Source organism: Electrophorus electricus, chromosome 9 (assembly GCF_013358815.1).
Source record: "Electrophorus electricus isolate fEleEle1 chromosome 9, fEleEle1.pri, whole genome shotgun sequence".
Taxonomy (NCBI): Eukaryota; Metazoa; Chordata; class Actinopteri; order Gymnotiformes; family Gymnotidae; genus Electrophorus; species Electrophorus electricus.
In genome coordinates, this window is record NC_049543.1 from 16571787 (window position 1) to 16596049 (window position 24263).

At 37.5% G+C, this 24263-nt stretch overlaps 11 non-coding genes across 11 annotated transcripts; all 11 read right to left on the reverse strand.

The window, feature by feature from the left end:
- Nucleotides 1-2611: 2611 nt before the first annotated feature.
- trnaq-uug lies at nucleotides 2612-2683 on the reverse strand. Its single transcript has one exon. It is a non-coding gene; the product is annotated as a tRNA-Gln (tRNA).
- Nucleotides 2684-4276: 1593 nt separating this feature from the next.
- trnaq-uug lies at nucleotides 4277-4348 on the reverse strand. The gene has a single exon. It is a non-coding gene; the product is annotated as a tRNA-Gln (tRNA).
- Nucleotides 4349-7333: 2985 nt separating this feature from the next.
- Nucleotides 7334-7405, reverse strand: trnaq-uug. Its single transcript has one exon. It is a non-coding gene; the product is annotated as a tRNA-Gln (tRNA).
- A 1593-nt stretch (nucleotides 7406-8998) lies between these two features.
- Nucleotides 8999-9070, reverse strand: trnaq-uug. The gene has a single exon. It is a non-coding gene; the product is annotated as a tRNA-Gln (tRNA).
- Nucleotides 9071-12052: 2982 nt separating this feature from the next.
- On the reverse strand, nucleotides 12053-12124 carry trnaq-uug. The gene has a single exon. It is a non-coding gene; the product is annotated as a tRNA-Gln (tRNA).
- A 3278-nt stretch (nucleotides 12125-15402) lies between these two features.
- Nucleotides 15403-15474, reverse strand: trnaq-uug. Its single transcript has one exon. It is a non-coding gene; the product is annotated as a tRNA-Gln (tRNA).
- A 1609-nt stretch (nucleotides 15475-17083) lies between these two features.
- trnaq-uug lies at nucleotides 17084-17155 on the reverse strand. The gene has a single exon. It is a non-coding gene; the product is annotated as a tRNA-Gln (tRNA).
- A 1610-nt stretch (nucleotides 17156-18765) lies between these two features.
- trnaq-uug lies at nucleotides 18766-18837 on the reverse strand. Its single transcript has one exon. It is a non-coding gene; the product is annotated as a tRNA-Gln (tRNA).
- A 1610-nt stretch (nucleotides 18838-20447) lies between these two features.
- trnaq-uug lies at nucleotides 20448-20519 on the reverse strand. Its single transcript has one exon. It is a non-coding gene; the product is annotated as a tRNA-Gln (tRNA).
- A 1609-nt stretch (nucleotides 20520-22128) lies between these two features.
- On the reverse strand, nucleotides 22129-22200 carry trnaq-uug. The gene has a single exon. It is a non-coding gene; the product is annotated as a tRNA-Gln (tRNA).
- Nucleotides 22201-23810: 1610 nt separating this feature from the next.
- On the reverse strand, nucleotides 23811-23882 carry trnaq-uug. The gene has a single exon. It is a non-coding gene; the product is annotated as a tRNA-Gln (tRNA).
- Nucleotides 23883-24263: the final 381 nt, after the last annotated feature.

Sequence of the window (24263 nt, forward strand, 5' to 3'; positions counted from 1 at the left end):
AACTTGCTTCAAGAAAGTACCTGCTACCTGAAAGGAACAACAAGGATTCAATCGGTTCCATGAAGAATTGAAATGGGATCACCAGAGACAAACAACAGATTGTGAACAATTACACTACAGAAACCAAAAAATGCTTTTAGTCTTCTTGTATTCCTGGAATCAAAACCACATGACATCAAGCAAAAAAAAAAAATGTTTTGTGTCTTCTGTAATGCTGGATTCAGTGCTCATAGTAATTGCAATTATATCATGCAAATGTTTAAAAATATCTTCTGTGTCTTCAATTTTGCCAAATTCACTGTCAAGCCTGATTACAATCACAATCTGGAAACAACAAATCGAGCCTTTTTGTCTTGTGCTTCACTGGATTCAGAATACAAAATGCTCCAGTCCAGCCATTTACAATACATTGTACCAAGAAAGCGCAAATAATCGCAAAAGGTCAGAGAGGTCTATACAGGATCTACGGAGATTTGATCTCAGATCATACAAAATGAAGTGTGCTTACTAAGCATTACACCATAGAAATTTCAAAATAATATTTCTTCCGTATGCCTGAATTCAGATCTACAAGGCTCACCTGTAATCCATAGAACCAACAATAAGACATTTTGTGTGTACTGTAATGCTGGCTTCAGAGTCCAGAGTGCTTATCGTTCCAACTGTGAATACGATTATATAATGGAGAAATCAAAAATATTTGTTGTGTCTTCTGATATTGTTGGCGAATCATTTCTATGAACAAATTATCTTTACATAATGTCATATATGTGAGGACCATCAGAATGCACTTTTCCACAATGACAGCTATTCAGGAAATACTGGCATAAAGTGAATCAAACCTGGTCCACCGATAAAGGCTTCAGCAAAATAAAAGAACTTGCAGCAAGAAGTCACTTTCTATCTGAATGGAACAAAAAGCATTTAACAGCTTCCACTGAGAGTTGAACTCAGATCACTGGAGTTAAAGTCCAGGGTACTAACCATTACACCATAGAACCAAACAGTGAGTTTTGGGTCTTCTTATATTAATGTATTCACAACCATATGTGTATACCATTACATCAAGCAGGAAACAAAAATATGTGTTGTGTCTTCTGTATTGCTGGATTCAGCATAAATGGTACATGCAATTATATCATACAAACTGATAAAATATATGTTGTGTCTTCTGTTTCACTGGTTTCAGAGTCTAGATTGCGTAACATTATAATCTGTACACAACAGAATGATCATTTTTGTGTAGTGTTTCACTGGATTCTGAATCCACAGTGCTAAAAATTGCATCATGGAACAAGCACAAAGAAGTTTTTTATTCTGTACTGCTGGATTGAAAGGGCAAAGTGCTTTCCATTCACCACATCTCACATTGATGTTCATTTCTTTCTATTACATACAGGGCCGTTTCTATAACCACCTTGCCAGGTTCATCAGCATGGAGGTTTCCACAACTACAGGCATTGATGTAATATTGGCAACAAGTGCTTTGTCTCATGTATGAAATCTGTTGAAGTGACGGACAGTCCAGCCATTTACAATACCTTGTAGCAAGAAAGCTCAAATAATCGCAAAAGCTCAGCGAGGTCTATACAGGATCTACGGAGACTTGATCTCAGATCATACAAAATAAATTGTGCTTACTAAGCATTACACCATAGAAATTTTAAAAATAATCTTTCTTCTGTATGCCTGAATTCAGATCTACAAGGCTCACCTTTAATCCATAGAGCTTTGGTTGTGCCTGAGAAATGAGACCGGGGACATTTCAACTGGATCCACTGGGTGACACTCAGATTACCGTATTGAGAGTCCAGAGAGCAAAACAATATACTATGGAAGCAAAAAGAGAGATGTGAGTCTTCTGTACTGCTGTAATCCTTCTTCTGTATGCCTGAATTCAGATCTACAAGGCTTACATTTAATCCATAGAACCAACAATAAGACCATTTGTGTGTACTGTAACGCTGGCTTCAGAGTCCAGAGAGCTTATCATTCCGTCATCAAAAAAAAAAGAAAGAACTTTGGTTGTGCCTGAGAAATGAGACCAGTGACAATTCAACTGGATCCACTGGATGACACTCAGATTACCGTATTCAGAGCACAGGGTGCAAAACAATATACTATGGAACCAAAACGAGAGATTTGAGTCTTCTGTACTACTGGATTCAGAATCAACTGTAAATACCATTATATCATGGAGGAATCAAAAATCATTGTTGTATCTTTCTTCTGTATGCCTGAATTCAGATTGACAAATTTTACCTTTAATGCATAAAACCAACAATAAGACCTTTTGTGTGTACTGTAACGCTGGCTTCAGAGTCCAGAGTGCTTATCGTTCCAACTGTGAATACCATTATATAATGGAGGAATCAAAAAGATTTGTTGTTTCTTCTGATATTGTTGGCGAATCATTTCTATGAACAAATTATCTTTACATAATGTCATATATGCGAGGACCATCAGAATGCACTTTTCCACAATGACAGCTATTCAGGAAATATTGGCATAAAGTTAATCAAACCTGGTCCACCGATAAAGGCTTCAGCAAAATAAAAAAACTTGCAGCAAGAAGCCACCTTCTATGTGAATGGAGCAAGACACATTCAACAGGTTCCACTGAGAGTTGAACTCAGATCATTGGAGTCAAAGTCCAGGGTGCTAACCATTACACCATAGAACCAATTGTTGAACATTACGTCTTCACAACCATATGTGTATACCATTACATCAAGCAGGAAACAAAAATATGTGTTGTGTCTTCTGTATTGCTGGATTCAGCATAAATGGTACATGCAATTATATCATACAAACTGATAAAATATATGTTGTGTCTTCTGTTTCACTGGTTTCAGAGTCTAGATTGCGTAACATTATAATCTGTACACAACAGAATGATCATTTTTGTGTAGTGTTTCACTGGATTCTGAATCCACAGTGCTAAAAATTGCATCATGGAACAAGCACAAAGAAGTTTTTTATTCTGTACTGCTGGATTGAAAGGGCAAAGTGCTTTCCATTCATCACATCTCACATTGATGTTCATTTCTTTCTATTACATACAGGGCCGTTTCTATAACAACCTTGCCAGGTTCATCAGCATGGAGGTTTCCACAACTACAGGCATTGATGTAATATTGGCAACAAGTGCTTTGTCTCATGTATGAAATCTGTTGAAGTGATGGACAGTCCAGCCATTTACAATACCTTGTAGCAAGAAAGCTCAAATAATCGCAAAAGCTCAGCGAGGTCTATACAGGATCTACGGAGACTTGATCTCAGATCATACAAAATGAATTGTGCTTACTAAGCATTACACCATAGAAATTTCAAAATAATCTTTCTTCTGTATGCCTGAATTCAGATCTACAAGGCTCACCTTTAATCCATAGAGCTTTGGTTGTGCCTGAGAAATGAGACCAGGGACATTTCAACTGGATCCACTGGGTGACACTCAGATTACCGTATTGAGAGTCCAGAGAGCAAAACAATATACTATGGAAGCAAAAAGAGAGATGTGAGTCTTCTGTACTGCTGTAATCCTTCTTCTGTATGCCTGAATTCAGATCTACAAGGCTTACATTTAATCCATAGAACCAACAATAAGACCATTTGTGTGTACTGTAACGCTGGCTTCAGAGTCCAGAGAGCTTATCATTCCGTCATCAAAAAAAAAAGAAAGAACTTTGGTTGTGCCTGAGAAATGAGACCAGTGACAATTCAACTGGATCCACTGGATGACACTCAGATTACCGTATTCAGAGCACAGGGTGCAAAACAATATACTATGGAACCAAAACGAGAGATTTGAGTCTTCTGTACTACTGGATTCAGAATCAACTGTAAATACCATTATATCATGGAGGAATCAAAAATCATTGTTGTATCTTTCTTCTGTATGCCTGAATTCAGATTGACAAATTTTACCTTTAATGCATAAAACCAACAATAAGACCTTTTGTGTGTACTGTAACGCTGGCTTCAGAGTCCAGAGTGCTTATCGTTCCAACTGTGAATACCATTATATAATGGAGGAATCAAAAAGATTTGTTGTTTCTTCTGATATTGTTGGCGAATCATTTCTATGAACAAATTATCTTTACATAATGTCATATATGCGAGGACCATCAGAATGCACTTTTCCACAATGACAGCTATTCAGGAAATATTGGCATAAAGTTAATCAAACCTGGTCCACCGATAAAGGCTTCAGCAAAATAAAAAAACTTGCAGCACGAAGCCACCTTCTATGTGAATGGAGCAAGACACAGTCAACAGGTTCCACTGAGAGTTGAACTCAGATCACTGGAGTCAAAGTCCAGGGTGCTAACCATTACACCATAGAACCAATTGTTGAACATTATGTCTTCACAACCATATGTGTATACCATTACATCAAGCAGGAAACAAAAATATGTGTTGTGTCTTCTGTATTGCTGGATTCAGCATAAATGGTACATGCAATTATATCATACAAACTGATAAAATATATGTTGTGTCTTCTGTTTCACTGGTTTCAGAGTCTAGATTGCGTAACATTATAATCTGTACACAACAGAATGATCATTTTTGTGTAGTGTTTCACTGGATTCTGAATCCACAGTGCTAAAAATTGCATCATGGAACAAGCACAAAGAAGTTTTTTATTCTGTACTGCTGGATTGAAAGGGCAAAGTGCTTTCCATTCATCACATCTCACATTGATGTTCATTTCTTTCTATTACATACAGGGCCGTTTCTATAACCACCTTGCCAGGTTCATCAGCATGGAGGTTTCCACAACTACAGGCATTGATGTAATATTGGCAACAAGTGCTTTGTCTCATGTATGAAATCTGTTGAAGTGACGGACAGTCCAGCCATTTACAATACCTTGTAGCAAGAAAGCTCAAATAATCGCAAAAGCTCAGCGAGGTCTATACAGGATCTACGGAGACTTGATCTCAGATCATACAAAATGAATTGTGCTTACTAAGCATTACACCATAGAAATTTCAAAAATAATCTTTCTTCTGTATGCCTGAATTCAGATCTACAAGGCTCACCTTTAATCCATAGAGCTTTGGTTGTGCCTGAGAAATGAGACCAGTGACAATTCAACTTGATGCACTGGATGACACTCAGATTACCGTATTCAGAGTACAGGGTGCAAAACAATATACTATGGAACCAAAACGAGAGATTTGAGTCTTCAGTACTGCTGGATTCAGAATCAACTGTAAATACCATTATATCATGGAGGAATCAAAAATAATTGTTGTATCTTTCTTCTGTTTGCCTGAATTCAGATTGACAAATTTTACCTTTAATGCATAGAACCAACAATAAGACCTTTTGTGTGTACTGTAACGCTGGCTTCAGAGTCCAGAGTGCTTATCGTTCCAACTGTGAATACCATTATATAATGGAGGAATCAAAAAGATTTGTTGTGAATTCTGATATTGTTGGCGAATCATTTCTATGAACAAATTATCTTTACATAATGTCATATATGCGAGGACCATCAGAATGCACTTTTCCACAATGACAGCTATTCAGGAAATATTGGCATAAAGTTAATCAAACCTGGTCCACCGATAAAGGCTTCAGCAAAATAAAAAAACTTGCAGCAAGAAGCCACCTTCTATGTGAATGGACCAAGACACATTCAACAGGTTCCACTGAGAGTTGAACTCAGATCACTGGAGTCAAAGTCCAGGGTGCAAACCATTACACCATAGAATCAATTGTTGAGCATTACGTCTTCTTACATTAACGTATTCACAACCATATGTGTATACCATTACATCAAGCAGGAAACAAAAATATGTGTTGTGTCTTCTGTATTGCTGGATTCAGCATAAATGGTACATGCAATTATATCATACAAACTGATAAAATATATGTTGTGTCTTCTGTTTCACTGGTTTCAGAGTCTAGATTGCGTAACATTATAATCTGTACACAACAGAATGATCATTTTTGTGTAGTGTTTCACTGGATTCTGAATCCACAGTGCTAAAAATTGCATCATGGAACAAGCACAAAGAAGTTTTTTATTCTGTACTGCTGGATTGAAAGGGCAAAGTGCTTTCCATTCACCACATCTCACATTGATGTTCATTTCTTTCTATTACATACAGGGCCGTTTCTATAACCACCTTGCCAGGTTCATCAGCATGGAGGTTTCCACAACTACAGGCATTGATGTAATATTGGCAACAAGTGCTTTGTCTCATGTATGAAATCTGTTGAAGTGACGGACAGTCCAGCCATTTACAATACCTTGTAGCAAGAAAGCTCAAATAATCGCAAAAGCTCAGCGAGGTCTATACAGGATCTACGGAGACTTGATCTCAGATCATACAAAATAAATTGTGCTTACTAAGCATTACACCATAGAAATTTAAAAATAATCTTTCTTCTGTATGCCTGAATTCAGATCTACAAGGCTCACCTTTAATCCATAGAGCTTTGGTTGTGCCTGAGAAATGAGACCGGGGACATTTCAACTGGATCCACTGGGTGACACTCAGATTACCGTATTGAGAGTCCAGAGAGCAAAACAATATACTATGGAAGCAAAAAGAGAGATGTGAGTCTTCTGTACTGCTGTAATCCTTCTTCTGTATGCCTGAATTCAGATCTACAAGGCTTACATTTAATCCATAGAACCAACAATAAGACCATTTGTGTGTACTGTAACGCTGGCTTCAGAGTCCAGAGAGCTTATCATTCCGTCATCAAAAAAAAAAGAAAGAACTTTGGTTGTGCCTGAGAAATGAGACCAGTGACAATTCAACTGGATCCACTGGATGACACTCAGATTACCGTATTCAGAGCACAGGGTGCAAAACAATATACTATGGAACCAAAACGAGAGATTTGAGTCTTCTGTACTACTGGATTCAGAATCAACTGTAAATACCATTATATCATGGAGGAATCAAAAATCATTGTTGTATCTTTCTTCTGTATGCCTGAATTCAGATTGACAAATTTTACCTTTAATGCATAAAACCAACAATAAGACCTTTTGTGTGTACTGTAACGCTGGCTTCAGAGTCCAGAGTGCTTATCGTTCCAACTGTGAATACCATTATATAATGGAGGAATCAAAAAGATTTGTTGTTTCTTCTGATATTGTTGGCGAATCATTTCTATGAACAAATTATCTTTACATAATGTCATATATGCGAGGACCATCAGAATGCACTTTTCCACAATGACAGCTATTCAGGAAATATTGGCATAAAGTTAATCAAACCTGGTCCACTGATAAAGGCTTCAGCAAAATAAAAAAACTTGCAGCAAGAAGCCACCTTCTATGTGAATGGACCAAGACACATTCAACAGGTTCCACTGAGAGTTGAACTCAGATCACTGGAGTCAAAGTCCAGGGTGCTAACCATTACACCATAGAACCAATTGTTGAACATTACGTCTTCACAACCATATGTGTATACCATTACATCAAGCAGGAAACAAAAATATGTGTTGTGTCTTCTGTATTGCTGGATTCAGCATAAATGGTACATGCAATTATATCATACAAACTGATAAAATATATGTTGTGTCTTCTGTTTCACTGGTTTCAGAGTCTAGATTGCGTAACATTATAATCTGTACACAACAGAATGATCATTTTTGTGTAGTGTTTCACTGGATTCTGAATCCACAGTGCTAAAAATTGCATCATGGAACAAGCACAAAGAAGTTTTTTATTCTGTACTGCTGGATTGAAAGGGCAAAGTGCTTTCCATTCATCACATCTCACATTGATGTTCATTTCTTTCTATTACATACAGGGCCGTTTCTATAACCACCTTGCCAGGTTCATCAGCATGGAGGTTTCCACAACTACAGGCATTGATGTAATATTGGCAACAAGTGCTTTGTCTCATGTATGAAATCTGTTGAAGTGATGGACAGTCCAGCCATTTACAATACCTTGTAGCAAGAAAGCTCAAATAATCGCAAAAGCTCAGCGAGGTCTATACAGGATCTACGGAGACTTGATCTCAGATCATACAAAATGAATTGTGCTTACTAAGCATTACACCATAGAAATTTCAAAATAATCTTTCTTCTGTATGCCTGAATTCAGATCTACAAGGCTCACCTTTAATCCATAGAGCTTTGGTTGTGCCTGAGAAATGAGACCAGGGACATTTCAACTGGATCCACTGGGTGACACTCAGATTACTGTATTGAGAGTCCAGAGAGCAAAACAATATACTATGGAAGCAAAAAGAGAGATGTGAGTCTTCTGTACTGCTGTAATCCTTCTTCTGTATGCCTGAATTCAGATCTACAAGGCTTACATTTAATCCATAGAACCAACAATAAGACCATTTGTGTGTACTGTAACGCTGGCTTCAGAGTCCAGAGAGCTTATCATTCCGTCATCAAAAAAAAAAGAAAGAACTTTGGTTGTGCCTGAGAAATGAGACCAGTGACAATTCAACTGGATCCACTGGATGACACTCAGATTACCGTATTCAGAGCACAGGGTGCAAAACAATATACTATGGAACCAAAACGAGAGATTTGAGTCTTCTGTACTACTGGATTCAGAATCAACTGTAAATACCATTATATCATGGAGGAATCAAAAATCATTGTTGTATCTTTCTTCTGTATGCCTGAATTCAGATTGACAAATTTTACCTTTAATGCATAAAACCAACAATAAGACCTTTTGTGTGTACTGTAACGCTGGCTTCAGAGTCCAGAGTGCTTATCGTTCCAACTGTGAATACCATTATATAATGGAGGAATCAAAAAGATTTGTTGTTTCTTCTGATATTGTTGGCGAATCATTTCTATGAACAAATTATCTTTACATAATGTCATATATGCGAGGACCATCAGAATGCACTTTTCCACAATGACAGCTATTCAGGAAATATTGGCATAAAGTTAATCAAACCTGGTCCACCGATAAAGGCTTCAGCAAAATAAAAAAACTTGCAGCACGAAGCCACCTTCTATGTGAATGGAGCAAGACATAGTCAACAGGTTCCACTGAGAGTTGAACTCAGATCACTGGAGTCAAAGTCCAGGGTGCTAACCATTACACCATAGAACCAATTGTTGAACATTACGTCTTCACAACCATATGTGTATACCATTACATCAAGCAGGAAACAAAAATATGTGTTGTGTCTTCTGTATTGCTGGATTCAGCATAAATGGTACATGCAATTATATCATACAAACTGATAAAATATATGTTGTGTCTTCTGTTTCACTGGTTTCAGAGTCTAGATTGCGTAACATTATAATCTGTACACAACAGAATGATCATTTTTGTGTAGTGTTTCACTGGATTCTGAATCCACAGTGCTAAAAATTGCATCATGGAACAAGCACAAAGAAGTTTTTTATTCTGTACTGCTGGATTGAAAGGGCAAAGTGCTTTCCATTCATCACATCTCACATTGATGTTCATTTCTTTCTATTACATACAGGGCCGTTTCTATAACCACCTTGCCAGGTTCATCAGCATGGAGGTTTCCACAACTACAGGCATTGATGTAATATTGGCAACAAGTGCTTTGTCTCATGTATGAAATCTGTTGAAGTGACGGACAGTCCAGCCATTTACAATACCTTGTAGCAAGAAAGCTCAAATAATCGCAAAAGCTCAGCGAGGTCTATACAGGATCTACGGAGACTTGATCTCAGATCATACAAAATGAATTGTGCTTACTAAGCATTACACCATAGAAATTTCAAAAATAATCTTTCTTCTGTATGCCTGAATTCAGATCTACAAGGCTCACCTTTAATCCATAGAGCTTTGGTTGTGCCTGAGAAATGAGACCAGTGACAATTCAACTTGATGCACTGGATGACACTCAGATTACCGTATTCAGAGTACAGGGTGCAAAACAATATACTATGGAACCAAAACGAGAGATTTGAGTCTTCAGTACTGCTGGATTCAGAATCAACTGTAAATACCATTATATCATGGAGGAATCAAAAATAATTGTATCTTTCTTCTGTTTGCCTGAATTCAGATTGACAAATTTTACCTTTAATGCATAGAACCAACAATAAGACCTTTTGTGTGTACTGTAACGCTGGCTTCAGAGTCCAGAGTGCTTATCGTTCCAACTGTGAATACCATTATATAATGGAGGAATCAAAAAGATTTGTTGTGAATTCTGATATTGTTGGCGAATCATTTCTATGAACAAATTATCTTTACATAATGTCATATATGCGAGGACCATCAGAATGCACTTTTCCACAATGACAGCTATTCAGGAAATATTGGCATAAAGTTAATCAAACCTGGTCCACCGATAAAGGCTTCAGCAAAATAAAAAAACTTGCAGCAAGAAGCCACCTTCTATGTGAATGGACCAAGACACATTCAACAGGTTCCACTGAGAGTTGAACTCAGATCACTGGAGTCAAAGTCCAGGGTGCAAACCATTACACCATAGAATCAATTGTTGAGCATTACGTCTTCTTACATTAACGTATTCACAACCATATGTGTATACCATTACATCAAGCAGGAAACAAAAATATGTGTTGTGTCTTCTGTATTGCTGGATTCAGCATAAATGGTACATGCAATTATATCATACAAACTGATAAAATATATGTTGTGTCTTCTGTTTCACTGGTTTCAGAGTCTAGATTGCGTAACATTATAATCTGTACACAACAGAATGATCATTTTTGTGTAGTGTTTCACTGGATTCTGAATCCACAGTGCTAAAAATTGCATCATGGAACAAGCACAAAGAAGTTTTTTATTCTGTACTGCTGGATTGAAAGGGCAAAGTGCTTTCCATTCATCACATCTCACATTGATGTTCATTTCTTTCTATTACATACAGGGCCGTTTCTATAACCACCTTGCCAGGTTCATCAGCATGGAGGTTTCCACAACTACAGGCATTGATGTAATATTGGCAACAAGTGCTTTGTCTCATGTATGAAATCTGTTGAAGTGATGGACAGTCCAGCCATTTACAATACCTTGTAGCAAGAAAGCTCAAATAATCGCAAAAGCTCAGCGAGGTCTATACAGGATCTACGGAGACTTGATCTCAGATCATACAAAATGAATTGTGCTTACTAAGCATTACACCATAGAAATTTCAAAATAATCTTTCTTCTGTATGCCTGAATTCAGATCTACAAGGCTCACCTTTAATCCATAGAGCTTTGGTTGTGCCTGAGAAATGAGACCAGGGACATTTCAACTGGATCCACTGGGTGACACTCAGATTACTGTATTGAGAGTCCAGAGAGCAAAACAATATACTATGGAAGCAAAAAGAGAGATGTGAGTCTTCTGTACTGCTGTAATCCTTCTTCTGTATGCCTGAATTCAGATCTACAAGGCTTACATTTAATCCATAGAACCAACAATAAGACCATTTGTGTGTACTGTAACGCTGGCTTCAGAGTCCAGAGAGCTTATCATTCCGTCATCAAAAAAAAAAGAAAGAACTTTGGTTGTGCCTGAGAAATGAGACCAGTGACAATTCAACTGGATCCACTGGATGACACTCAGATTACCGTATTCAGAGCACAGGGTGCAAAACAATATACTATGGAACCAAAACGAGAGATTTGAGTCTTCTGTACTACTGGATTCAGAATCAACTGTAAATACCATTATATCATGGAGGAATCAAAAATCATTGTTGTATCTTTCTTCTGTATGCCTGAATTCAGATTGACAAATTTTACCTTTAATGCATAAAACCAACAATAAGACCTTTTGTGTGTACTGTAACGCTGGCTTCAGAGTCCAGAGTGCTTATCGTTCCAACTGTGAATACCATTATATAATGGAGGAATCAAAAAGATTTGTTGTTTCTTCTGATATTGTTGGCGAATCATTTCTATGAACAAATTATCTTTACATAATGTCATATATGCGAGGACCATCAGAATGCACTTTTCCACAATGACAGCTATTCAGGAAATATTGGCATAAAGTTAATCAAACCTGGTCCACCGATAAAGGCTTCAGCAAAATAAAAAAACTTGCAGCACGAAGCCACCTTCTATGTGAATGGAGCAAGACATAGTCAACAGGTTCCACTGAGAGTTGAACTCAGATCACTGGAGTCAAAGTCCAGGGTGCTAACCATTACACCATAGAACCAATTGTTGAAGCATTACGTCTTCACAACCATATGTGTATACCATTACATCAAGCAGGAAACAAAAATATGTGTTGTGTCTTCTGTATTGCTGGATTCAGCATAAATGGTACATGCAATTATATCATACAAACTGATAAAATATATGTTGTGTCTTCTGTTTCACTGGTTTCAGAGTCTAGATTGCGTAACATTATAATCTGTACACAACAGAATGATCATTTTTGTGTAGTGTTTCACTGGATTCTGAATCCACAGTGCTAAAAATTGCATCATGGAACAAGCACAAAGAAGTTTTTTATTCTGTACTGCTGGATTGAAAGGGCAAAGTGCTTTCCATTCATCACATCTCACATTGATGTTCATTTCTTTCTATTACATACAGGGCCGTTTCTATAACCACCTTGCCAGGTTCATCAGCATGGAGGTTTCCACAACTACAGGCATTGATGTAATATTGGCAACAAGTGCTTTGTCTCATGTATGAAATCTGTTGAAGTGACTGGACAGTCCAGCCATTTACAATACCTTGTAGCAAGAAAGCTCAAATAATCGCAAAAGCTCAGCGAGGTCTATACAGGATCTACGGAGACTTGATCTCAGATCATACAAAATGAATTGTGCTTACTAAGCATTACACCATAGAAATTTCAAAATAATCTTTCTTCTGTATGCCTGAATTCAGATCTACAAGGCTCACCTTTAATCCATAGAGCTTTGGTTGTGCCTGAGAAATGAGACCAGGGACATTTCAACTGGATCCACTGGGTGACACTCAGATTACCGTATTGAGAGTCCAGAGAGCAAAACAATATACTATGGAAGCAAAAAGAGAGATGTGAGTCTTCTGTACTGCTGTAATCCTTCTTCTGTATGCCTGAATTCAGATCTACAAGGCTTACATTTAATCCATAGAACCAACAATAAGACCATTTGTGTGTACTGTAACGCTGGCTTCAGAGTCCAGAGAGCTTATCATTCCGTCATCAAAAAAAAAAGAAAGAACTTTGGTTGTGCCTGAGAAATGAGACCAGTGACAATTCAACTGGATCCACTGGATGACACTCAGATTACCGTATTCAGAGCACAGGGTGCAAAACAATATACTATGGAACCAAAACGAGAGATTTGAGTCTTCTGTACTACTGGATTCAGAATCAACTGTAAATACCATTATATCATGGAGGAATCAAAAATCATTGTTGTATCTTTCTTCTGTATGCCTGAATTCAGATTGACAAATTTTACCTTTAATGCATAAAACCAACAATAAGACCTTTTGTGTGTACTGTAACGCTGGCTTCAGAGTCCAGAGTGCTTATCGTTCCAACTGTGAATACCATTATATAATGGAGGAATCAAAAAGATTTGTTGTTTACTTCTGATATTGTTGGCGAATCATTTCTATGAACAAATTATCTTTACATAATGTCATATATGCGAGGACCATCAGAATGCACTTTTCCACAATGACAGCTATTCAGGAAATATTGGCATAAAGTTAATCAAACCTGGTCCACCGATAAAGGCTTCAGCAAAATAAAAAAACTTGCAGCAAGAAGCCACCTTCTATGTGAATGGACCAAGACACATTCAACAGGTTCCACTGAGAGTTGAACTCAGATCACTGGAGTCAAAGTCCAGGGTGCAAACCATTACACCATAGAATCAATTGTTGAGCATTACGTCTTCTTACATTAACGTATTCACAACCATATGTGTATACCATTACATCAAGCAGGAAACAAAAATATGTGTTGTGTCTTCTGTATTGCTGGATTCAGCATAAATGGTACATGCAATTATATCATACAAACTGATAAAATATATGTTGTGTCTTCTGTTTCACTGGTTTCAGAGTCTAGATTGCGTAACATTATAATCTGTACACAACAGAATGATCATTTTTGTGTAGTGTTTCACTGGATTCTGAATCCACAGTGCTAAAAATTGCATCATGGAACAAGCACAAAGAAGTTTTTTATTCTGTACTGCTGGATTGAAAGGGCAAAGTGCTTTCCATTCATCACATCTCACATTGATGTTCATTTCTTTCTATTACATACAGGGCCGTTTCTATAACCACCTTGCCAGGTTCATCAGCATGGAGGTTTCCACAACTACAGGCATTGATGTAATATTGGCAACAAGTGCTTTGTCTCATGTATGAAATCTGTTGAAGTGATGGACAGTCCAGCCATTTACAATACCTTGTAGCAAGAAAGCTCAAATAATCGCAAAAGCTCAGCGAGGTCTATACAGGATCTACGGAGACTTGATCTCAGATCATACAAAATGAATTGTGCTTACTAAGCATTACACCATAGAAATTTCAAAATAATCTTTCTTCTGTATGCCTGAATTCAGATCTACAAGGCTCACCTTTAATCCATAGAGCTTTGGTTGTGCCTGAGAAATGAGACCAGGGACATTTCAACTGGATCCACTGGGTGACACTCAGATTACCTGTATTGAGAGTCCAGAGAGCAAAACAATATACTATGGAAGCAAAAAGAGAGATGTGAGTCTTCTGTACTGCTGTAATCCTTCTTCTGTATGCCTGAATTCAGATCTACAAGGCTTACATTTAATCCATAGAACCAACAATAAGACCATTTGTGTGTACTGTAACGCTGGCTTCAGAGTCCAGAGAGCTTATCATTCCGTCATCAAAAAAAAAAGAAAGAACTTTGGTTGTGCCTGAGAAATGAGACCAGTGACAATTCAACTGGATCCACTGGATGACACTCAGATTACCGTATTCAGAGCACAGGGTGCAAAACAATATACTATGGAACCAAAACGAGAGATTTGAGTCTTCTGTACTACTGGATTCAGAATCAACTGTAAATACCATTATATCATGGAGGAATCAAAAATCATTGTTGTATCTTTCTTCTGTATGCCTGAATTCAGATTGACAAATTTTACCTTTAATGCATAAAACCAACAATAAGACCTTTTGTGTGTACTGTAACGCTGGCTTCAGAGTCCAGAGTGCTTATCGTTCCAACTGTGAATACCATTATATAATGGAGGAATCAAAAAGATTTGTTGTTTCTTCTGATATTGTTGGCGAATCATTTCTATGAACAAATTATCTTTACATAATGTCATATATGCGAGGACCATCAGAATGCACTTTTCCACAATGACAGCTATTCAGGAAATATTGGCATAAAGTTAATCAAACCTGGTCCACCGATAAAGGCTTCAGCAAAATAAAAAAACTTGCAGCAAGAAGCCACCTTCTATGTGAATGGACCAAGACACATTCAACAGGTTCCACTGAGAGTTGAACTCAGATCACTGGAGTCAAAGTCCAGGGTGCTAACCATTACACCATAGAACCAATTGTTGAGCATTACGTCTTCTTACATTAACGTATTCACAACCATATGTGTATACCATTACATCAAGCAGGAAACAAAAATATGTGTTGTGTCTTCTGTATTGCTGGATTCAGCATAAATGGTACATGCAATTATATCATACAAACTGATAAAATATATGTTGTGTCTTCTGTTTCACTGGTTTCAGAGTCTAGATTGCGTAACATTATAATCTGTACACAACAGAATGATCATTTTTGTGTAGTGTTTCACTGGATTCTGAATCCACAGTGCTAAAAATTGCATCATGGAACAAGCACAAAGAAGTTTTTTATTCTGTACTGCTGGATTGAAAGGGCAAAGTGCTTTCCATTCATCACATCTCACATTGATGTTCATTTCTTTCTATTACATACAGGGCCGTTTCTATAACCACCTTGCCAGGTTCATCAGCATGGAGGTTTCCACAACTACAGGCATTGATGTAATATTGGCAACAAGTGCTTTGTCTCATGTATGAAATCTGTTGAAGTGATGGACAGTCCAGCCATTTACAATACCTTGTAGCAAGAAAGCTCAAATAATCGCAAAAGCTCAGCGAGGTCTATACAGGATCTACGGAGACTTGATCTCAGATCATACAAAATGAATTGTGCTTACTAAGCATTACACCATAGAAATTTCAAAATAATCTTTCTTCTGTATGCCTGAATTCAGATCTACAAGGCTCACCTTTAATCCATAGAGCTTTGGTTGTGCCTGAGAAATGAGACCAGGGACATTTCAACTGGATCCACTGGGTGACACTCAGATTACCGTATTGAGAGTCCAGAGAGCAAAACAATATACTATGGAAGCAAAAAGAGAGATGTGAGTCTTCTGTACTGCTGTAATCCTTCTTCTGTATGCCTGAATTCAGATCTACAAGGCTTACATTTAATCCATAGAACCAACAATAAGACCTTTTGTGTGTACTGTAACGCTGGCTTCAGAGTCCAGAGAGCTTATCATTCCGTCATCAAAAAAAAAAGAAAGAACTTTGGTTGTGCCTGAGAAATGAGACCAGTGACAATTCAACTGGATCCACTGGATGACACTCAGATTACCGTATTCAGAGCACAGGGTGCAAAACAATATACTATGGAACCAAAACGAGAGATTTGAGTCTTCTGTACTACTGGATTCAGAATCAACTGTAAATACCATTATATCATGGAGGAATCAAAAATCATTGTTGTATCTTTCTTCTGTATGCCTGAATTCAGATTGACAAATTTTACCTTTAATGCATAAAACCAACAATAAGACCTTTTATGTGTACTGTAACGCTGGCTTCAGAGTCCAGAGTGCTTATCGTTCCAACTGTGAATACCATTATATAATGGAGCAATCAAAAAGATTTGTTGTTTCTTCTGATATTGTTGGCGAATCATTTCTATGAACAAATTATCTTTACATAATGTCATATATGCGAGGACCATCAGAATGCACTTTTCCACAATGACAGCTATTCAGGAAATATTGGCATAAAGTTAATCAAACCTGGTCCACCGATAAAGGCTTCAGCAAAATAAAAAAACTTGCAGCAAGAAGCCACCTTCTATGTGAATGGACCAAGACACATTCAACAGGTTCCACTGAGAGTTGAACTCAGATCACTGGAGTCAAAGTCCAGGGTGCTAACCATTACACCATAGAACCAATTGTTGAGCATTACGTCTTCTTACATTAACGTATTGACAACCATATGTGTATACCATTACATCAAGCAGGAAACAAAAATATGTGTTGTGTCTTCTGTATTGCTGGATTCAGCATAAATGGTACATGCAATTATATCATACAAACTGATAAAATATATGTTGTGTCTTCTGTTTCACTGGTTTCAGAGTCTAGATTGCGTAACATTATAATCTGTACACAACAGAATGATCATTTTTGTGTAGTGTTTCACTGGATTCTGAATCCACAGTGCTAAAAATTGCATCATGGAACAAGCACAAAGAAGTTTTTTATTCTGTACTGCTGGATTGAAAGGGCAAAGTGCTTTCCATTCATCACATCTCACATTGATGTTCATTTCTTTCTATTACATACAGGGCCGTTTCTATAACCACCTTGCCAGGTTCATCAGCATGGAGGTTTCCACAACTACAGGCATTGATGTAATATTGGCAACAAGTGCTTTGTCTCATGTATGAAATCTGTTGAAGTGATGGACAGTCCAGCCATTTACAATACCTTGTAGCAAGAAAGCTCAAATAATCGCAAAAGCTCAGCGAGGTCTATACAGGATCTACGGAGACTTGATCTCAGATCATACAAAATGAATTGTGCTTACTAAGCATTACACCATAGAAATTTCAAAATAATCTTTCTTCTGTATGCCTGAATTCAGATCTACAAGGCTCACCTTTAATCCATAGAGCTTTGGTTGTGCCTGAGAAATGAGACCAGGGACATTTCAACTGGATCCACTGGGTGACACTCAGATTACCGTATTGAGAGTCCAGAGAGCAAAACAATATACTATGGAAGCAAAAAGAGAGATGTGATTCTTCTGTACTGCTGTAATCCTTCTTCTGTATGCCTGAATTCAGATCTACAAGGCTTACATTTAATCCATAGAACCAACAATAAGACCATTTGTGTGTACTGTAACGCTGGCTTCAGAGTCCAGAGAGCTTATCATTCCGTCATCAAAAAAAAAAGAAAGAACTTTGGTTGTGCCTGAGAAATGAGACCAGTGACAATTCAACTGGATCCACTGGATGACACTCAGATTACCGTATTCAGAGCACAGGGTGCAAAACAATATACTATGGAACCAAAACGAGAGATTTGAGTCTTCTGTACTACTGGATTCAGAATCAACTGTAAATACCATTATATCATGGAGGAATCAAAAATCATTGTTGTATCTTTCTTCTGTATGCCTGAATTCAGATTGACAAATTTTACCTTTAATGCATAAAACCAACAATAAGACCTTTTGTGTGTACTGTAACGCTGGCTTCAGAGTCCAGAGTGCTTATCGTTCCAACTGTGAATACCATTATATAATGGAGGAATCAAAAAGATTTGTTGTTTCTTCTGATATTGTTGGCGAATCATTTCTATGAACAAATTATCTTTACATAATGTCATATATGCGAGGACCATCAGAATGCACTTTTCCACAATGACAGCTATTCAGGAAATATTGGCATAAAGTTAATCAAACCTGGTCCACCTGATAAAGGCTTCAGCAAAATAAAAAAACTTGCAGCAAGAAGCCACCTTCTATGTGAATGGACCAAGACACATTCAACAGGTTCCACTGAGAGTTGAACTCAGATCACTGGAGTCAAAGTCCAGGGTGCTAACCATTACACCATAGAACCAATTGTTGAGCATTACGTCTTCTTACATTAACGTATTCACAACCATATGTGTATACCATTACATCAAGCAGGAAACAAAAATATGTGTTGTGTCTTCTGTATTGCTGGATTCAGCATAAATGGTACATGCAATTATATCATACAAACTGATAAAATATATGTTGTGTCTTCTGTTTCACTGGTTTCAGAGTCTAGATTGCGTAACATTATAATCTGTACACAACAGAATGATCATTTTTGTGTAGTGTTTCACTGGATTCTGAATCCACAGTGCTAAAAATTGCATCATGGAACAAGCACAAAGAAGTTTTTTATTCTGTACTGCTGGATTGAAAGGGCAAAGTGCTTTCCATTCATCACATCTCACATTGATGTTCATTTCTTTCTATTACATACAGGGCCGTTTCTATAACCACCTTGCCAGGTTCATCAGCATGGAGGTTTCCACAACTACAGGCATTGATGTAATATTGGCAACAAGTGCTTTGTCTCATGTATGAAATCTGTTGAAGTGATGGACAGTCCAGCCATTTACAATACCTTGTAGCAAGAAAGCTCAAATAATCGCAAAAGCTCAGCGAGGTCTATACAGGATCTACGGAGACTTGATCTCAGATCATACAAAATGAATTGTGCTTACTAAGCATTACACCATAGAAATTTCAAAATAATCTTTCTTCTGTATGCCTGAATTCAGATCTACAAGGCTCACCTTTAATCCATAGAGCTTTGGTTGTGCCTGAGAAATGAGACCAGGGGACATTTCAACTGGATCCACTGGGTGACACTCAGATTACCGTATTGAGAGTCCAGAGAGCAAAACAATATACTATGGAAGCAAAAAGAGAGATGTGAGTCTTCTGTACTGCTGTAATCCTTCTTCTGTATGCCTGAATTCAGATCTACAAGGCTTACATTTAATCCATAGAACCAACAATAAGACCTTTTGTGTGTACTGTAACGCTGGCTTCAGAGTCCAGAGAGCTTATCATTCTGTCATCAAAAAAAAAAGAAAGAACTTTGGTTGTGCCTGAGAAATGAGACCAGTGACAATTCAACTGGATCCACTGGATGACACTCAGATTACCGTATTCAGAGCACAGGGTGCAAAACAATATGCTATGGAACCAAAACGAGAGATTTGAGTCTTCTGTACTACTGGATTCAGAATCAACTGTAAATACCATTATATCATGGAGGAATCAAAAATCATTGTTGTATCTTTCTTCTGTATGCCTGAATTCAGATTGACAAATTTTACCTTTAATGCATAAAACCAACAATAAGACCTTTTGTGTGTACTGTAACGCTGGCTTCAGAGTCCAGAGTGCTTATTGTTCCAACTGTGAATACCATTATATAATGGAGGAATCAAAAAGATTTGTTGTTTCTTCTGATATTGTTGGCGAATCATTTCTATGAACAAATTATCTTTACATAATGTCATATATGCGAGGACCATCAGAATGCACTTTTCCACAATGACAGCTATTCAGGAAATATTGGCATAAAGTTAATCAAACCTGGTCCACCGATAAAGGCTTCAGCAAAATAAAAAAACTTGCAGCAAGAAGCCACCTTCTATGTGAATGGACCAAGACACATTCAACAGGTTCCACTGAGAGTTGAACTCAGATCACTGGAGTCAAAGTCCAGGGTGCTAACCATTACACCATAGAACCAATTGTTGAGCATTACGTCTTCTTACATTAACGTATTCACAACCATATGTGTATACCATTACATCAAGCAGGAAACAAAAATATGTGTTGTGTCTTCTGTATTGCTGGATTCAGCATAAATGGTACATGCAATTATATCATACAAAGTGATAAAATATATGTTGTGTCTTCTGTTTCACTGGTTTCAGAGTCTAGATTGCGTAACATTATAATCTGTACACAACAGAATGATCATTTTTGTGTAGTGTTTCACTGGATTCTGAATCCACAGTGCTAAAAATTGCATCATGGAACAAGCACAAAGAAGTTTTTTATTCTGTACTGCTGGATTGAAAGGGCAAAGTGCTTTCCATTCATCACATCTCACATTGATGTTCATTTCTTTCTATTACATACAGGGCCGTTTCTATAACCACCTTGCCAGGTTCATCAGCATGGAGGTTTCCACAACTACAGGCATTGATGTAATATTGGCAACAAGTGCTTTGTCTCATGTATGAAATCTGTTGAAGTGATGGACAGTCCAGCCATTTACAATACCTTGTAGCAAGAAAGCTCAAATAATCGCAAAAGCTCAGCGAGGTCTATACAGGATCTACGGAGACTTGATCTCAGATCATACAAAATGAATTGTGCTTACTAAGCATTACACCATAGAAATTTCAAAATAATCTTTCTTCTGTATGCCTGAATTCAGATCTACAAGGCTCACCTTTAATCCATAGAGCTTTGGTTGTGCCTGAGAAATGAGACCGGGGACATTTCAACTGGATCCACTGGGTGACACTCAGATTACCGTATTGAGAGTCCAGAGAGCAAAACAATATACTATGGAAGCAAAAAGAGAGATGTGAGTCTTCTGTACTGCTGTAATCCTTCTTCTGTATGCCTGAAATCAGATCTACAAGGCTTACATTTAATCCATAGAACCAACAATAAGACCTTTTGTGTGTACTGTAACGCTGGCTTCAGAGTCCAGAGAGCTTATCATTCTGTCATCAAAAAAAAAAGAAAGAACTTTGGTTGTGCCTGAGAAATGAGACCAGTGACAATTCAACTGGATCCACTGGATGACACTCAGATTACCGTATTCAGAGCACAGGGTGCAAAACAATATACTATGGAACCAAAACGAGAGATTTGAGTCTTCTGTACTACTGGATTCAGAATCAACTGTAAATACCATTATATCATGGAGGAATCAAAAATCATTGTTGTATCTTTCTTCTGTATGCCTGAATTCAGATTGACAAATTTTACCTTTAATGCATAAAACCAACAATAAGACCTTTTGTGTGTACTGTAACGCTGGCTTCAGAGTCCAGAGTGCTTATCGTTCCAACTGTGAATACCATTATATAATGGAGGAATCAAAAAGATTTGTTGTTTCTTCTGATATTGTTGGCGAATCATTTCTATGAACAAATTATCTTTACATAATGTCATATATGCGAGGACCATCAGAATGCACTTTTCCACAATGACAGCTATTCAGGAAATATTGGCATAAAGTTAATCAAACCTGGTCCACCGATAAAGGCTTCAGCAAAATAAAAAAACTTGCAGCAAGAAGCCACCTTCTATGTGAATGGACCAAGACACATTCAACAGGTTCCACTGAGAGTTGAACTCAGATCACTGGAGTCAAAGTCCAGGGTGCTAACCATTACACCATAGAACCAATTGTTGAGCATTACGTCTTCTTACATTAACGTATTCACAACCATATGTGTATACCATTACATCAAGCAGGAAACAAAAATATGTGTTGTGTCTTCTGTATTGCTGGATTCAGCATAAATGGTACATGCAATTATATCATACAAACTGATAAAATATATGTTGTGTCTTCTGTTTCACTGGTTTCAGAGTCTAGATTGCGTAACATTATAATCTGTACACAACAGAATGATCATTTTTGTGTAGTGTTTCACTGGATTCTGAATCCACAGTGCTAAAAATTGCATCATGGAACAAGCACAAAGAAGTTTTTTATTCTGTACTGCTGGATTGAAAGGGCAAAGTGCTTTCCATTCATCACATCTCACATTGATGTTCATTTCTTTCTATTACATACAGGGCCGTTTCTATAACCACCTTGCCAGGTTCATCAGCATGGAGGTTTCCACAACTACAGGCATTGATGTAATATTGGCAACAAGTGCTTTGTCTCATGTATGAAATCTGTTGAAGTGATGGACAGTCCAGCCATTTACAATACCTTGTAGCAAGAAAGCTCAAATAATCGCAAAAGCTCAGCGAGGTCTATACAGGATCTACGGAGACTTGATCTCAGATCATACAAAATGAATTGTGCTTACTAAGCATTACACCATAGAAATTTCAAAATAATCTTTCTTCTGTATGCCTGAATTCAGATCTACAAGGCTCACCTTTAATCCATAGAGCTTTGGTTGTGCCTGAGAAATGAGACCGGGGACATTTCAACTGGATCCACTGGGTGACACTCAGATTACCGTATTGAGAGTCCAGAGAGCAAAACAATATACTATGGAAGCAAAAAGAGAGATGTGAGTCTTCTGTACTGCTGTAATCCTTCTTCTGTATGCCTGAAATCAGATCTACAAGGCTTACATTTAATCCATAGAACCAACAATAAGACCTTTTGTGTGTACTGTAACGCTGGCTTCAGAGTCCAGAGAGCTTATCATTCTGTCATCAAAAAAAAAAGAAAGAACTTTGGTTGTGCCTGAGAAATGAGACCAGTGACAATTCAACTGGATCCACTGGATGACACTCAGATTACCGTATTCAGAGCACAGGGTGCAAAACAATATACTATGGAACCAAAACGAGAGATTTGAGTCTTCTGTACTACTGGATTCAGAATCAACTGTAAATACCATTATATCATGGAGGAATCAAAAATCATTGTTGTATCTTTCTTCTGTATGCCTGAATTCAGATTGACAAATTTTACCTTTAATGCATAAAACCAACAATAAGACCTTTTGTGTGTACTGTAACGCTGGCTTCAGAGTCCAGAGTGCTTATCGTTCCAACTGTGAATACCATTATATAATGGAGGAATCAAAAAGATTTGTTGTTTCTTCTGATATTGTTGGCGAATCATTTCTATGAACAAATTATCTTTACATAATGTCATATATGCGAGGACCATCAGAATGCACTTTTCCACAATGACAGCTATTCAGGAAATATTGGCATAAAGTTAATCAAACCTGGTCCACCGATAAAGGCTTCAGCAAAATAAAAAAACTTGCAGCAAGAAGCCACCTTCTATGTGAATGGACCAAGACACATTCAACAGGTTCCCACTGAGAGTTGAACTCAGATCACTGGAGTCAAAGTCCAGGGTGCTAACCATTACACCATAGAACCAATTGTTGAGCATTACGTCTTCTTACATTAACGTATTCACAACCATATGTGTATACCATTACATCAAGCAGGAAACAAAAATATGTGTTGTGTCTTCTGTATTGCTGGATTCAGCATAAATGGTACATGCAATTATATCATACAAAGTGATAAAATATATGTTGTGTCTTCTGTTTCACTGGTTTCAGAGTCTAGATTGCGTAACATTATAATCTGTACACAACAGAATGATCATTTTTGTGTAGTGTTTCACTGGATTCTGAATCCACAGTGCTAAAAATTGCATCATGGAACAAGCACAAAGAAGTTTTTTATTCTGTACTGCTGGATTGAAAGGGCAAAGTGCTTTCCATTCATCACATCTCACATTGATGTTCATTT